Consider the following 18240-nt stretch of genomic DNA (forward strand, 5'->3'; position numbering starts at 1 on the left):
AGGGAGGAAAATTTTTAGTTTAGTGGAAAAAGCTGTTAATGACAGACTTACGGTTACAAGTTGTGCTTGTAACACAGATGATCTAACAACGATTTGTCTAATCCTTTCACTAGATAACTGTTCCAGTAAAAGCACCAACTTGTACTTCATATGTATAAACTCCCTGTGGCTTGAAACGGGAGGAAAAAAACCATGGTAAATCCATAGCAAGTCATAGTCTCAAGGCTTTCCTCATATTGAAATCTCTGTTAAAACCCTTCTCACATCCTTTCCAAACATCGTTATTTTCACAATGTTGCTTTTGTTTCCAGTGAGTATTTTTACAGATGATTTTAATGTCTGAGCTTAAGTTTTGAAACCGGTAAGCCTTTTTTGAAGTGTCTTTAGGTAAGCTAAATTTTTAATTATCAGGTACAGAAACTGATCAACAGAATGAGATAAATTTCAGCTCAGTTCGTAGGAATCCCTGAAATGCCCAATGAATGTTTGTCATTAGCATGAAAAACTTGGTAGTGAACAAAGTCTAATTGTTGGACTACAAAAGTAGAGGTTGACCTTGTCCTTCCTCTGTTAACAAAACAAAATAGCATGTTGTTCCATGGTTGTGTTTTCATTATCTATAAATTGAATGGAACAGGAAAGAAGTGACCAACTATGGTCTCGACAAGTATTACAAAGTTACAAGTATGGCCTTCTTCCAGGTCCAGAAGCACTGTGAATTGAGGTGAAGCTCTAGATAAACATGATACTAGTACAAGTGCTTTCTCATTTGGTAAAGAATAAGGTAATATTTATCTTTTGGTATCACAGATAAGTGAATATAACTTTAACATTATTTATCTGTTTAAATATAGTGAACTGTGTACTATGTGTTGAATGTGCAACTTTCCTGGCAAGGGTCTTGGCTGGAGTAAATTGCCACTAAGGAAAGATTCATGAAGCTCAGCTCAGATTGGTGGTTTGGTCCATAAGGTACAAGGTAACTAAAACATTGCCTGAGAGGGAAACAGCTCTTCTCTTGAGTTGTACTAATCATCAAACTATTGAGCTAGAGAGTTTACCAGAAGACTCTCTCAAGAATTGATCTTGGGACTGATTTTTTTTTTTTAAAGGGGAATAAAAACAAAGACCTTGGCGTAAAGAATAGGCTTAGGTTAATGAGATTGCTGATGACACAGACTGGGAAAGACGACATGACTAAAAAGAATGGTGGAATATTATCCAAGATGGTGGCCTTTAAAACTTGACTAATAGAATTTTAATAGTTTAAAATGAAAGGTTATAACTTCAGGGACTAATAACTTAGGGAAGCTCTTCACTTGAGATGGTAGATGAAAAATACCTTGATGCACTAGTCATTCGTAGAATGACTGCAAGCCACTAGAAGCTGCATCTGGGGAAAAAATGACTGTGGTGTGCATGACAGGGAGGAAATCCAGGAGAAGCTGGGAGGTAATGTTATCCAAGGCAATGGTGAGATTTTTATCCACCACAATGTGCTCAGTGCAGGCTTCCCTTGTTTGTTTAAACATTGGACAGATTTAGAAAAAAGGCCTAAGAAGGTGACCATAAGAATCTTTAAAGAACAAACTGAAGAACCTGCAAACTTTGGCACAGTAAAAACAACAAAAAAGTGTGTTAAGATGGCAAAAATCTTGAAGACCGGAGTTCTTCAGACTAACCAACTGCATTGCCAAAAATACAGGTGTGTATTATGTGACCATGAACTGCCTTCAGTCTGGAAGCACTAAGGAGGGTTTCTAACCAAGGGTGGAACAGCGCAGTGGAAGAGTATGGGGCCAAAAACCAGGCTGGTTTTAGGGCAGAACTTCAGCCTTTATGAAGAGAGGTTATATGATATAGTTGCTGGAGTACCAGCAAACAAGATGTGATTGTCCAGTAGGTTCTTTTGGTTCCAAGAATTGTTTTGGCTATGTTGCATTACAAGGTGTTTCAGCCTTTCCCAGGCTCATTTAAATGTGGACAGATTGGGAAAAGGCAGGTACAATTACAGAGTCTTTAAGACTGGAGTGAAGGAACTTGCCTTTTTGGCTGAAGTGCAATGCTGAAGTCGCTTGAGGTCTCTCAGCAGGGTAGGTGATTTTGGATTTTGCTGTTCCAAAGGCATGGAGGGAGATGGCTAAGCCAAGATTTTGCTACTGTGTGCCAAAAGAAGGGGGAGCAGTGTCAGGGAAGGGAAGGAGATGTCTCTGGAGTGTTGAGCTTGCTACTCCTGCTGGGGCTTGGGATGAATTACTTCCACCCATAGCTACTGGTCCTATTGACATTTAGGTGTTAACAGCTGGATCCTGATTTTTGTACGGATTTGGTGCTGTACAGTCATTTTGCTGTCCTAGACCCATGCTTAAAGCCAGCACTACAACTTTTGAGTGCGGAGAAGGAGTCTGCCAAGGTTCCATCCTATCCCCAGCAACAGCGGAGAGAAGTTCTGGTCTTCAGCAATCATCAGGTGTACGCACTGACTTGCCCAGGACATATGAGGGAGAAGAGCTAAATTCTGCTTAGCTTCTAGCTATGATTGAATGCAGAAATGCTGCAGAGACATAGTGTCTGTTGGTTATGCTGCAGACTGTTGCCTGGGATGCTGTTTTCTCCATTGTCTATATTTCTAGTCCCTAGTAAATACAAAAATGTCTGAGATTTGTACCCTGCTAAACTCACTACAGTATGCTCTTCCCCTGTATTTCTGGTCTTTCAAATTTGTAGTTAGTGTCTTGAATGATCAGCGGAAAAGGAATTAGTAAATAGCTTTGGCTGTAATCTATATTCAGCTCTAGGTTGAACATCCATTATTTTTATGGCTATAATAAAATGAATAGCAGTGTAACAGCTGCCTTGGGTTTTCAATTAAATGCATTAATACATATGCAAGAAAACAGCCTGTCTCAATAGTATTTATAGAGAAGAGAATGTTTTTCAAGAATTGTTGCAAATCATTATTATGTCTTATTTATATGGCATTTGGAAAAGTGAGAATGGAGTTGCACGCATGCTGCTTTATTACTTGCAGGTGGAATGGGTGATAATCAGCCTGACCACTTTGCAATATTTCTTAATGATGACAATTTTCATTGCATAAAAATATGGCTTTATAAGCTTGATCAACAAGCCTGTAGTCAGTGCTGGTTTTAGTAAGTAGGCAGTTAATGTTCACAGAAGGGCCTGAGTGCATAGTTACAGCTTTGCTGCCTAGTTTTAAAAAGAAATGTTGATGGCATGACCGAAATGTATAAATTCTGGGTTTATTTTGATGGTTTGAGGACAGGGGGTAGTAACTTTGCTCATTGTTTCCAAACTGCTTTCTCCAACATGCTTTATTTTCTTCATCTTTGCTTCATGTCAGAATCATGCCTTTGACAGTTTCCTTTGCTTACAGCTTTCATTCTTCTCCCTTGTGCCTCAAGCTTGCCAAACAACACTGAACAATGAGGGAGTAGCTTTGTCCACCCAGCTTAGCTTTTGTCGGGCTTTGCACTAGAGTTCATTTTTCTATTCTTTCCAGCCATGTCTTGTATTTGGGGCCTCACTGTCCTACCAATGAGTCTGAATGAATGGTCTGATCACACTATTTTTACAGATGTTATTCCTTGTATGTGAATGATAGACTGGCTAGTATCTATTAATATTTCCACCATAACAAATGCAATGGCAAAAGTAATCTTGATATTGGAGCACTGAAGTTGGCGGATTAAAAAGATAATAATTGCCATCCTGCTCTATTATCTGCTTCAGCTCTAAGGCAAGTAGGAGATTGGGAAGTGTTTTATTAAATCTTCCTTCCCACATCCAGAGTAAATAAGGCTTAATAGCAAAAAAGCCAGCTAGGATTAGTAGGAGACAGGTAGTGTTATGTGTGTAACTCGGTCATTTTACTCTGAGCACTGAACTCCTGTTGTATTGTTTTTCTGCAAAAAGAATTGAATCTTCTATTACTGAGAACACTTGAATAAATGAATGAATAAAATAATGAATAACCTTGAAACATTTGGATAGTGAACTTGATAGCAGGATTGCAATCTTCTTTCTTCGCGGTGCCACTCCATCTCCCATTATCTCACATCCAAGATCCCTGGGCTTTCCCATTTACCAAATCAGTGTTTGCTAGTTTATATAGAAGCAGAGGTGGGTAACAGGAATTTGTTTATTATAATTAATCAGGATTTCATGCTGGTTTTTTATGCATCTTCTGAAATTGTTATCTTCTTAAGTCTCATCGTGTAGAAAAAATTGACAAAAAATTAAGCTAGACTGGAGTGCTAGAGTGCTGAATTGTTGCAAGAGATCCTCATCTGTCATAAATAGTTCTCAAAACATTACCCTCAAAAATCATCACAGAAAGTACTTTAGAATCCATGGCAACTGGCTCAAAAGCATTAAAAACCAAACTGAAATTATTTATGCCGGTCACTGCACAGATAGAAAACGGATCCTACGATACCTTTAAGTGGACAGACAATGCAGATTTTATGAATTTGAGAAGTTTCACTTATACAGCCCATCACCATGAATTATTTATAAGGGGGTGAGGATTGATGACAGGGTTAAGTAAGCAGAGAAAAACCCCTTCTATTTAAACACTTCAATTTATAGAACAGGAGTGTATTTACTTTATCTGGCAAAAGAGTTCTGCTTTATTGTTTGTAGCGTGGTAAACCTGGATTTTCATATCAGGTTTCCACCGTCTGAGGAAGTACATAAATCTGCTCTCAACCATCTGTCCTGAAAAGCATAGAATCTAAGCCAAGACTACCTATGTATAGACAAAAGCATAATGCCAAATAACTAGGGAACTGAAAACTAGAGATTAATGGTAGATTTTTTCCAAATGCCTCATGGAAGGAGGATATTCAACGTTTTGCCCGTGTCTCGCAGAACATGTTGGACAGAGCAAGCTGCACGACTCACATCTGCCTGCGCCCTGAGTGGTTTTCCCCCCAGCCTCTGTTTTCCCTCAGTTCTGTATGATCAGCTCTTAGTCAGTATGCTTTACAAGAAAAAAAGCATTTTATTTTTTTGCAAACCTGTGGGAACAAAGAAATGAGCTCTGCTTTGTCAGAGTTCATGGAAATGCAGGTAAGATAATTTGTCCTGGAAAATGTGGAGTGACACTTCCTTCTCTGTCAAGATTCAAACCACCTTTTCAGCAGTTTCTGCTTCGTGCTTCTTCCCTCAGATTGCTTCCAGCCAGCTTCTTGTAATTACCTCCTCGTTATGTTCGTATGGGATGGGAGTTTGAGGGATGACATCACTCGGCCACATATTGTGATGCATATGAGTAATCAGTAGCTAACAATGCAACAATTCATTCTTCTGTGGCATTTTATTTGTCACTTAAAAATATTCCTTTGACTCACAGAGCAACTCATGCCCTGCAGGAAAAGATCTCAGCTCATTAGAGCTGATCTGCAGTTATCACTTGGCCAATATAGCCACTGACGTTGCTGGGCCTCATTTAATTTAACCTCGGTCTGGTATCTCACCTCTTTTTTTTTTTTTCTCTTTTTTTTAATGTGCTTTTTTTCCACAATGGAATGTCTACCTTGTTTACAGGCAGAGCAAAGGAGTAAAACAACAATACTAAAAGCAAATAAAAAATAAAAAATGTAGGCCTGTCTTTTTTGAATAAGCCTGTATGACAAAGTAGAAAAATTGCTAAAATGAGATATGCCACTGTATGAACGTTTCCTCTGAGCTTTGGTCTCAGTGCAAGAGGCATCAGTGTCTTCCACAGTGTCCTGGTTTGCACTTACTTGCCTCTCCTAGAGAACGGTCCTGCTGCTAGTTTCTCTGTGGATTTACTTATTTCTTTTAGAGTTCATTCTCAGAAGAGTAAAACTTTTTTTATCTCTTTGCCTGAACCTATTTTAAATATGGCTGATGAAACTGAAAAGCCCGTAACTTCTGATTTTTTTGAGGAAAAAAAAAATTCTCAGGTCTTTCATATTAGGTTGATCTGTACATTAGAGATCTTTTGGAGTACTCTTTTCTTTTTTCACCAGGAAACTCCCCAATGACGTGGTTTCAGCTCTCGTGTGGCCTGAAAAGCACGAGATAGCATTGTGAGACCTCGCCCAGAGCACCCGAGGAAAGGGGAAAGGTGCTGTCGTGCCGGTGGGGTGTCCATCCGTACAGCAGCACGTGGAAGTTTTCCAGCGACTCCTGTGCTTTGGTCGATTCAAGCAGCCTCTCTTGCGAGGAGGAGTGCCAAGGAGGGCCAGCTTTTGATGTAAACAGTTAGTGTATTTGATTCTCTCTGATCTTTTTGAGTGAAAACGTTAATGTGGCAAACCCAGGGTGAATGCTGGTCTCCTGCATCCGTGTGGGGCTTCTGCCTCGGTTTGCTGCTTGGAGCATGGCCCTGGACAAAGGAGCGCGCAGCCAAATCCCCATTCCTGTACTGAGTCTGTTGCACCTGGGAAGCGAACCCAGCTGGGAAGGCGATCAGGGTGTAGGACCAGTAGAGAGGAAACTGGTGTCCTGCTCCCTGACCACCAGCATCGGAGAGCTGTGCACAGGGCGTGCAGACGGGGACTCGGCAGCCAACGCAGCGGTTGGTGTGGAGAGGCGTGCTGGGCCCCCCGGGGCACCGCTTTGGGACCCATCCGCTCAGTGATGCGGTGATGGTGGAGAGCTCTGGAGATGGTACCTTGCACTGCTGGAGTGACTGGCTTGCACACCTTGCGCTTGGCCCCGAGGGAGGGCAGGGCTGCAGGGAGTGCCTACTGATGGAGGATGTGGGAAGGCTGAGGTACTCCCTGTTGTCTTCGTGTCGGTCTTGTCTGGTGCAGTCTGCTCTCTGGCAGTGCCTCCTGGCAGCAGAGCAACAGGATTTTTCAACTCCAGCTCAGATAAGCTTTTTTTTTGTGTGGTGGGGAATGCCTTCTCATCCACCTCTCTTACCATCGTATGAGTGCAGTATCAATGAAATATTTTAAATGCTGTATACAGATGTGTTATTTTCACTGGGTCATGTAAATTCATACCCCATACAATTTGCCCTCTAAAATATTTTCTTTGTTAAATCTTAAAGTCCTTTTTTATAGTAAATCTTGCTATACACTAGCATCATTTTACACATCATGCAGCTGAGGCAGTGATGGAGTAATTGGCCTACTAACAATCTCACAGAGAAAATCAGGGTGAAACAAAGGCAAAGCCACTTCTACTGTATGCAGGTAAAATGCATATTTTTACTGTCAATTATTAATATATTGCTAGAAATAGGAAAATAAATTATAAATGGGTTATAAATGTGAAGGCATCAGGTTATTTAAAATGCATGCAGATAACTGCTATGTGCTGTAAGTGAAATTCCCCATATTCTTAAGTGGCAATGCCTATTCAGAAAGATATCTGAAACATGCTTAAGAGCTGCAGTATAGCCTATCTGAAATTGTAATGGATGAGATGGTTATGGATGAGCTAGATTTACTCTTTTGATAGATCTGGTCTGATAGACTTTTTTTTTAAGTTGAAAAATCTGATTTGTCAAAACCAAAACTTTTTCTAAAAATATTTAAATCAGTTTTATAGCTGAAGATATTCGGTATACACAAGGTGTTATGTGCTCCTTCAGCAAGAGAACACCCAACCACTTCATTACAAGGTGCACAGTCAAGGTGATGAAAGAAATATTTTATTACTTGTAAAAAACAGAATAGCTCAATCTAACTAGAAGGCCTAGTGGCTTAAGATGTGCACCAAACCAAAGTGGAAAAATGAGGTTCAGTTCTCTAATCAGAATTGTGGGAAAGAGGGTCTGGAGGCGGGTTGGTCATATCCCTGGCAAATACCCTCCAGCAAGTTGGTAGAATATGTGATTGTCTCCCTAATCACATCTTGGGGTTGTTTCAATTTAGAGTAGAAATACTGTTAAAATTTTATTTTCTTTCTCTTTTTTAGGACTCAGTTTCGTACCCAGCTCTTGTTATAAAGCCATGTGAGCAGACTATGGGGGCAAAAGCCCAGAAGTATATCAGGATATCTTCCGAGAAACAGCTTTGGGAACATGCTGCAGCCCAAGGCTGGGACCCAAGCCTTTGACAAAGGGAAAGGAAAATAGGAGAGAGATTAGAAAGATATGAAGCATCGAAAGCACAAAGGACGATTAGAAAAATATGGTCTGGAGAAAGGACAATCTGCCAAATGTGTGAAAGTGAACCAAATACAAATTTAATAGCAGGACTGGATAAACTGAACAAGTGCCATACAGACTAATCTGTATTAGGCTCTGAGAGAGAAATGTTTGTAAAAAGGTGTGGTTTTTATTAGAGCAGAGAGCTTGCCAAAAGGTAAAGAAAAAAAGAAAAGTAAAAAAAGTCCATTTTTCCAATTTGGTTTGTTAAATGTGCCAACTTAACAGAAATACTACCAAGGAGCCAGTCAGAGCAATAAAATGACTTTCAGTCATTTTTAAGAGTTGGGCAATTCTAGCCTCTTGCATAACACCTTAGTACTGATCTGGTAATTCCTGCATCCATCTCATAATTTCTGTCTGAGCTCTTAGCATATCTCTGAAATATGTGGGTAGTGATATAAAGGGCTTCAGGGGATGAAGGATCTACTCTGTTGCCAGGTAAGACACTTTAATGGGTCAGTTCTCTTCAGTTAAAAGACAAACAACTGAAGTACCATTTCTTGACCTAACCATAAACTTCTTTGTGGCTCCTTCTATTATGAGAAATGTCTTCCCCAGTTTGATCTTCCTACGTAAGCTGGTGTAAGTCTCCTGGTTTAAAGGGAATAATGCTTCTATTTCAGTGCCTGACATTTGTGTATACCTGTTCCTGTATCCCAGAAGTGTAGCTACAACTGCCTTCAACAGAACATGTGAATCGAACGTTTCTAACGACATCTGGGATGGCTGTATTGTGCCTTTGTCCTTGGCCTTGTTTAAATAAAACAAGATCAGATGTACTACTCAAAACAATCCAAATCTAAATAAAAAAATCAGAAGGAAAACAGCCAAGTGATTCTTAGAGGAAGCTCTTGATTCTGGTGTGGCTGCTAAACCCCAGTTTAACTTGAGTAGGTTCAGATCCTCTTTGTTTATAGTCATTAGTCAATACATTTCTCTGGCAAAATGGGGTTTATGTCTCTGAAGGGTTAAAGTGAATGGATCTCATCTTCTCTTGTGCTGGCTGTGAGACTATACTTGGGAGGAACGCCTGATGCTCGTTCTGAATGTTCTCCTTTATTCCCCCTGGGACTGGGGAAAGCAGGAGGGCCACAACGGTGCTCTGCATCCAAGGGACGCGCACGGGGAGAGCCGGAGAGCTGGGGAGCAGCGCTGTTGAACACAGTGCTGCTTAGCTACCGCACAGCCTCCTTGCCATCTGGAGACTCCTTTGCTGGAGGATGTATGTCCTGATGAACGTTTTCATGTCATCATTTCAAGGCTACAGCTGTTCTGTTTACTATGGGTGTGAACAACCCTCCCTGTCCTCACAAGAAATGCTCACAGATATGCTCATCCCTCTTGTTTTTTCCCAAGACTACAGATGTAAAAGCTGGCAATTGCTTGAAAAACTGGAGATTTTAAATCTCTTAAAATATTTTAAATATTTTCTCTCAGAATCAACTCTTAAAGAATTTAAAGAACATTAAATATATTATGAAAGTTGAATTTCTGTTCCACAGAATGATTGCCATTGCTTATGAAGAGCGTTTTAGGTCTCAGTGTTTGTCAGGCCTTAAAAATATGCTTTGGATATCTACAACACAATGAATATACATAGAAGCTGATTTAAGTGGTAGTGGAGAATGAGAATCTCTTCATGTTCCAGGCATTTTAATCTGCAGAGATTTATGATTACTTCTTAAACCCATTTTATATATCCCTCCTTTATGTTTAAAGACAATAAATCTTGTATTCTCTATTTTCAGTCTTTTTTTGTCTTCTTTTTTAAAGATATGTAAATTGGAAAAACTACATATAAATACATTAACATGCAGTGCTGCTTTACTTTTAACAGCAAGTATACCGACCATTAATTAAAAGGAAAGACTGGGTACTTAGCTATTTCATTAACACATCAGGACTCTGTTCTTTCTGCTAATTCATTAATCGGAACACATTTGAAACTCTGACATAAGTAAGTTCAGTTGAGATTTGGTAAGTAAATGATAAAAATGCCAGCCAGTAAGCACTGCAGAAATTTCAATTTCTTGTCAAATTCTTCCTCTCAACCCCCGTAAATTTTCCCATATTTGCAGAAACATATTTCAGTTGACTACTGCATTTTAGAGACTGCAATTGTGAAGACAAAGCTTGGTGAGCTCATGCTTTGGTTAATTATTTGTTTTGGCTTTATCTTTAGTAAATGCTTTGCAGCTGTTTCCAAATCATCTTGTATCAGTACAACATTGTCAGGACAATAAATTCTGCTTAGGAAGAGTTGTACAAGATACAAGGATTGTAGAAGATACTGTTTCCTGTCATGTATTACATTTATACACTCATTATACTCGCCAGAGAGATTTCCAGCCCTCTGAACTTTCCTTTCTGCTGGGGTTACACCACAGAGTTAGGGAAAGGACTGGGAGAAGAGTGTTTTCCACAGCTATAATGTGGCAAAGCCTGCTGCCTTCCCTGCTCCCCCCTGCTCCCCTGCCCCTCTCGCCGGGAGCTCCCTGCTCCTCCTCAGCATGCTGCTGGGCTCCTGGGTGCGGAGCTATGAAGCTGCAGGTCTGACCTGGAGTGGGATCAGCAAACAGAAGACATGCTTCTCAAGTGATTTTTGGTGTATTCCTTGCTTTTTCTTGGGCAGCAGATTTACATCTCTCAGTCTGACCCAGGGAGAACTAATTGATGTAATATAGTCACCCCTCCCGTAGGAGCAAGAGCAGAAATCAGCAAGGCACAGAGCGGGAGATGGAGAGCTGGCGGGCTGCTCTCTGGGTGCTTGGTAGGGGGTCGCTGCCAAAAAGAAGCTTCGTAGTCCTTGGTTTGAACATTTCAGGAGTGGTTAGGTAGAAAACATTGCAAATAACGAACAGAGGTTACACAAAGGTTGAAAGTATGGTGAATACTGAAGAGGCAGCTGTTTGGGGTGGGGTGGGCAGTTTGGTGGCATGGTTTTACCCTTGCGTGGCTTCCCTGAGAAGCTTCTCCACAGCACAGCGCGATGTGTGTGCCCAGATACAGGGTAATGTGTATGTGCCTGTACAGCTGGGCCTGTTGCTACCTCACAGCCACACAATGATTGCGTTTTGCCCTGCGTATAGCCAAACAATGTGTGTTTTAATACGGTTAGAGCTAAAATTGTGCTGCTGGAAACAAAACAGGGAAGTGTTTTTCTGTGAGGGAAGGCTGTCTTGGGAAGCAATGACTCAGAAAAGGGCTCTGAGGGAGAGGAAGCTCCCAGTGCAGCATTATAAACAAGATTTTTTTGCTGTCTGAACAGAGGAATAGGAAATTGTTCAACCTGTAATTGCCCACAGTACAATGGTTACCGGAATATCACATGCAGGTCTGGAAGTTTATTAATCGGGGAGGTCTAAGAGAGGAACTCTGAGATTTGGAAGTCTTTCTTTGCAGCGGGATCCAGAAAAGTTTATTAAGGAGAAGATAAAGGAGCAGCTTGACCATATGTGAAGCAGAGATTTGATAACAGCAGCTCTCCTGTCTGGCTGGCAGAGGTATAATGAGATCCATGCAATTAAATTGAAGTCTAGGTGATTTAGATTCCAAGCAGGCACATCTTAAAAAGTGTGAGTGATTTGCCAGTGGAATGATTTAATAAAGATTGTAATAAATTCACTCTTATTGGACATTTTAAAATCTGAACTGGATGCTTTTCTGAAGGGAGTGCTCCAATTCAAAGAAGCTGAATACATAAAAGTCTTATAGCTCGATTTATTCAGGAGGTCAGACTGGAAGATTATAACGATCCATTCTATCCTTCTATTGTGCAAAAAAATTGCTCAGTGGTTGGTCTGTGCCCTTTCGCCGTGTGAAGGGATTCTTTCTTCAGCAGACCCAAAGTATATCAATTTAAGAGAAAGCTCTCGAGTCCTCTTTTGTGATTCTAGCTTTTGTAATAAAAGGTATGGTGGCCCTAAGTCTTTTGTTTTTGTCGAATTTAGTTGGTTAATAAGGCTAGGAGCTGATAATGTGTTTAATGTTGCTCATATATCCTGAGCCAGTATGAGGCAATAATGCAAAAGGCAATTACTAGATTCATTTTGCAATTCTAAAAATCCACGTCAGTGGGATTATTGCACTTTTGACTCAAGGCAATACAAATGTGGCTTCAGACAGCCGATTTCTGAGTAACGGTAACCTCTGGTCTGTGAGCTCTTCCTGCGCAAGCTGCCTCCAGATACTGCGAAGTAATAGGGAAAGCATAGGTCGCTGCTGTGGGTTATCTAGCAGAATGTAAGTGTACACAGGATTTCAGCCTTCATTAGTGCATTGCTGCTCCTCTCTGCTTGGTTTCTCTGCTCTATCGGAATATAAAAACCAGATCGCTACTAGAATAAAGCTACGTTGTCGCAGAGTTCAAATGACGATGACATTAAGAGGAACTTTCTCAAAACTGAGAAAACCATGATAAATTCGGCAGAGACCGTTGTGCTAAATAAACATTAAAAACAATTTAATTGGAGAAATGTCATTTAGAGCATGTTAATTAATGGTTAAAAATCCATGTAATTTAGTTACTTGAAATATTTTCCATTTGATACTCCAAGCACAGTGTAGTGCAATTCTTAGAGATTAGCATTATCCTGTGTTGCTTTAAGAACTAATATTTAATCTTAATGACTCTCACTCCTTTGCATATTCCTAGACTTTCTGAATTAGTCATGGTTCCACGTGCAGGAGACATTGCTGCCAGGCGTTTCACAACTAGAGGAAATTCTCTTCATTTCTTCCCCAAGAAAACTGTTTCCTTCCTGCTCACCGTTTTGCAGTTTCAGTACCAGAAGACCGTTGTCTTCTCTGCACCCTTGAATTCCTTGAGAAGAAGACAATGCTTTTTTCTGCAGCTGCTGGAAATCATGCTGCTTTCTGTTTTTTTGCAACTGGATGCCCTGTTTCTTTATTCCTGACTACAGGCTTTGTCCTTGATTAGGTACATTCCTTACCTACCCCTTTTGTAACATTTATTTAGACCTAAAAGTAAACATCCTGTAATGAATACAGGAATAATCTCAGATGTGAGTATGTAATAGTCCAGCTATTCCGTGCCTGCTCCTTGTGGGGTCATTGGTTTGATTGTCCAGCTTTACACAGCTAATTCTGGTACACACTGAGGCTTGGAGCCTGTGTGTCCTAAAGAGGCAGACTGCTAACCCTGGGTGCTGACATACCTAGAGCAGAGCATGTGACTGTACTCTTCATTAACTTTACATCCAGCATCTCCTGGTTTCCTTTTCTTGAACTGGGTTGGGAAATCAGTCTGAAGGTGTTCAGTGAAGTCAGGTCCAGTCTAACACTGAAACTACACAGTTCCTCTGAATGCCCTCTATCAATGCTGGAGTTCTTACCTGCCCCTTGAATATTCTTTGTCCTAATTAGGTGGCAGAAGCAACTGCTGTGTTTATTGGAATCACACAAAATGATCTAGTGGTTTCCATTTTATCTGATACGAAATGCACAGAGATTTCTTAGATCATTGTTACACGAGTTGTCTGTAAATGCATGCCCTGTGCTCGAAGAGGTGTGCTTTTCAGGAGTTCACTAGAATGCTGCCTGTTTTGTTCGAACTGTTCATGTTGCTACAAATTCACAGGTTTTCGGAGAACCAAATATATGCACGTGCTGTAGGTTTGCAATATTTCCAGTTGCTGGCAATAAGAAATTTTTCATTGAATAATGTATTTCTACAAGGTGATCTTTAGCTCCTTTTGAAAAGAAATGTTAAATTATTCATGGACTATGTGTTTTCTTTTCTCAGTACTTTGGAGTCTGGCAAATATCTGAGAAGAGAGTGTCTGCCTTCCATTACTCTGTTCAAAAGGTTTAGAAACTCTTACTCAGCAGATCAAAGAGAAGTGAAGACCCTTTAATATAATCACAAAGAAAACAGAGATTTGCTAGTCTAGTTTTGATAAAACATACATAGAACATTTTATGAGAGAAGAATAAAGTTAATGTCAATTCAGATTCAAAGTAAAATGTATGTTGGCGGTTTTGAGGTTAATTAATCACTTATGATATAAAAAGCATTGGTGAATTCTGCTTTCTACATTTTAAAATCAAGATTGGATTTTAAAATCAATGTTTTAAAAGAAATATTCTGAGTCAAACAAGAATAAGTGCAGAGACATCTTCTTGTCCCTTTACGGAGATTGCTTTGCAGCTGGTCTCTAATGGTTCTTACAAAGTAGTTTATTTAGCAGACATAAGGTATGTAAGTTTTAATAAGGATCTTTTGAGCCCTCTTCAAACTGTGACTCTAGTTTTCATAATGAAAAGCAGCAGGAATCCTAAAAGATTTCTAGAAATATATTCAATTCCTTTTAATTGTGATTAATGTGATTTAGTTAATAAATCCAATGGATAATAATGTTTTTTTAATGTTGCACATATGTCTTAAGGCTGTTATGTAGCAATAAGAAGGAAAAAGCAATTTCTGACCTCTTTTAGCAAGTTTTATAGTCAATAAAAATGATTTTTTGCTTTCTTAGTCATTTGAGACAGTCTGAAATGTGGATTGAACATCATTAATTTTAGAAAGCAAAATGTTCTGGAATTAGACTGGATCAGCACATCTGAGTCACTATTTTAATGGCGCCAGAGTGTAGGATCTGCCACTTGGCCCTTTGCTTAGTAAGTGTGATTGTCATACATGTCGTTTGCTTAGAAAGACTTCATATTTGCTGATTGCATTTAAGCTAGTGCAAGTGAAGACTAATGCTATCATGAAAAGGACAGCAGTTAGAGGTGAATTTAATACAAGCTGTTCGACATTAAAACAAACAAAAGAAAACATGGGAAGGTGAAAGATTTCAGTAAAATTGTTCCCAGTGATTTGTTCACATGTTGTCAAAGAACGATGAATTTATTTTATGTTTCTTAGAGATTATATTTCTTTTTCTTCAATGGAGTGGAAATTTAATTTGAGAAATTTGAGGTTTTCTTGTTTTTTCTAGATGGAACAGGCCAGACAGTCACAATATGTAAGTTGTACATATTGATACTTTTCAGATTTTGTACCTCTGATAGAAGAAGAATTTGAAGAAAATTGCATGAGATTCGCTGCAAATTTATACAGTACTGAAAAATTATTTCAATCTGCAACCACATAAGGTCCAGAACTGAAAAGATCAGTTTGAAATGGTTTGATATTGCTGCTTGTGCTGGAGCTGCAGCTATTCAGATTTTTATTTTTGGCTCACTAAGGGAGGCGGTATGGCCATGTATGCTCTGTCTTTCCCAAGGAACTTTCTGACATGACCAAACTGGCAGAGGCTCTGTTATGTGACTGTATCCTGGGTATGTACTTTCTTTTGGGGGCGTGGAGCAGCAGTCAACATTTGACTAAAATTCTTTAAATGGCATTCCCTGGAGGATTTTTTTTCCCCTTAGAATATTGCATTTTTCATCAACTAGGTTTAAAGACAATCAATGGGAATAACCTTTACTATAGCATTTCTGTAGATTATTTCTGGGCAGACCACGACACAGAGACAGACTAAACAATGTGGTTGGTTAAACATAAGCTCGAATACAAGTGTTAGTCTTAAAGATGGGAAGAAGTTTTTGTTTATTAGTAGATGGAATCAGTCATGTGAAACACGGTATTCATTTACTGGATCGGACAAATACCATCGTTTACCCTGTACTTGTATTTGAAAAGCTACGCATAACTCTTGTACAAGAAACCAATAACAAGCAACAGGTGACTTTGGTTTTGGGCAGGGCTGGGGGGGAAGTCGGGGAGGTTCTTCCTCTTCTCTGTCCGTTCGTGGTGACTCATCTATGCTTTGCATCTTGGTCCCAGTGTCATTGACATGAAAGCTTTGTTCTTTGCTTTCACTGCAATTTGAAGAAGATGTGAGGGATTGTTATGTTTTCTGTTTTCCATCGTGTCTTACATAACTTTCTGTGTTCCTGTCCTCTTCGTAAACATCTGTTCTTCCTGGACCTTATTAAGACACATTTCAAGCAGAGAATTGACTTAGAGAACCCGATCTTCTAATTTAAGCAACCCGTCTTAGATGCTAAATGATAATGCCTCCTAATATTTCACAGTGGTGTATATAATGAGTATAAAGGGTTTATATAACAGTACTATAATATTAAAAACAGTATTTTGCTATCTCATTTCTTATAAACCCTACTTTTTTTCCCTTCTATACCTGGTACAAGCTGAGCAGATACTTTAATCTGTGCACAGCGACTGCCTCATCTTCTGCCTATGCACTTGTGGTCAGTGTAGAACTTGACATGCAGAAGTAATTGGGAGAATTGCTCCTCACCTGCAGCCCTTTGCATTTACCATTACTGACTTTCATTTGCCTTCATGTTGCCTCTCTAGTCAGCTGTGTTAATATCTATCAGAAAGAACTTTGGCATGATTTTTAAATTCTGGTATGATAAATGTTTTGGGCAGATTTGAGCAGATTTCCCTTCTGGCACCAGGTGCATGACTTCTTACAGTTGTCATTTTTTTTTTTTTTTTTGTTTGTTTGTTTTTGTGTTTTTTTTTTTTTTAGAAAAACAGAATCCCTCAACTTTGATTTTCAATTACATGCAGGCATTGAAAATGAATTTTCAAGTGGACATAAGGGTAACCTATGGAAAGTTAACTGCAGAAAAGAAAACTTGGAAAAGATGAAACACCTCATCCTTGTGCATCAAGGATATGCAGAAACCAGTCTTTACAAAATGAAGTAGAGTCTCCTGAAGTTACTTTCAGTGTATTTTTTGAGTGCAATTTTTTTTTTCTGAAGAAATGTAGTATTTTTTAATGTCAGAAGGTGACTTATTTTGTGAAGAACAAATTGTTGAATTAATTTTTGTCTCAACTTTTAAGAAAGAAAAAGGAGTGTCTACTGCACTAGTGATTAGGGATGTTGACATGGGAAAAGTAGGAGTCCTGGCTTATCTTTTAGGATATTTATAAATTTCAACTTGGACATCCAGTACATAAAATGATAATTAAAAACATCCAAGCAGAGTCAGAGGAAATATGTGATGAACCAGCCACTCCTGCTGTGCAGATTTTTTCGATGCCAGGCTGAGCAACATTTTTTACTTTGCTGAGCAAAAGCAGAAACAGTCTCAGGGTGACTTCCACACTTCTTACAATATCTGTAGAGGTGTTGTTTTAAAATAGTCCTCTACCAGCTGTTAATCCATCTCGTCTGAGTAACACAGCCAACAGCCTTTCCTTCCCTCTGAACAGCAGCCTATTCTCTTGCAGAGCAAGAGAGTTTTCTTAAAGTTTATGGTCATCCCATGATATCAGGGTCTATAACCGGCAGACTGCATCCTCCACACCAGTTTGAAATTTGGTTCTCTTAGGCAGTGTTAAATTCTGTGTCCCTGTGCTTTGTCAGGTTTTTGATTGCCATTGTGTTGCATGTTATAGAAAAATACCAAGAAACCACATGCCTTTACTGATTTAGATTTTCCATTTCAAGGTAAGTAGGAATTGTGTTTTGAAATGGGTGATTCACAGGGACAACCATTTCGATTTGGCAATGCTATTGAATCATCGAGTCACATCCTTTAAATACAGCACATTTGCTAGTATAAAGAAAATGGCCTTTCTTATATCTCTGAAACTTCCTTGGACTTATTACAGCTCTTCTTTTCTTCACTTTCTTAGCTCCCTCTTCTAATAGTGCTACATATTCATGTAGCAACCAAGTCAATATATCAGACCTTCCTATTTAGTTGGGTGTGCAAATATATTTTACTTATCCGAAGAGCAAAGAAAAGAATTATTTATAATATAAATAGTGAAAGTGAGACAGAGAGGTGACTCACTACAATCAGAAGGAAAAGCATTTCTAAATGGAGGGTTATAAATTGAGGGATATAAAATTTTATTTTAGAGGTCTTTGAGGCCCTCTTGCCCTCACTGGATGGGCTTTACTTCAATGGGATTTTTATCAGTGTGTTTCTTATTTTTTATCTGAGACTTGGCAAAGCCACATTAATTTTTTTCATTGCTTCAGTGATTTTAAATTATTTTTGCTACCAGAAAAAATGAAAAGCATCATCTTTTCACTGGTGGTTATCATCTTATTTTATGTAGATGT

The sequence above is a fragment of the Opisthocomus hoazin genome, chromosome 6, assembly GCF_030867145.1.
Source record: "Opisthocomus hoazin isolate bOpiHoa1 chromosome 6, bOpiHoa1.hap1, whole genome shotgun sequence".
Lineage (NCBI taxonomy): Eukaryota > Metazoa > Chordata > Aves > Opisthocomiformes > Opisthocomidae > Opisthocomus > Opisthocomus hoazin.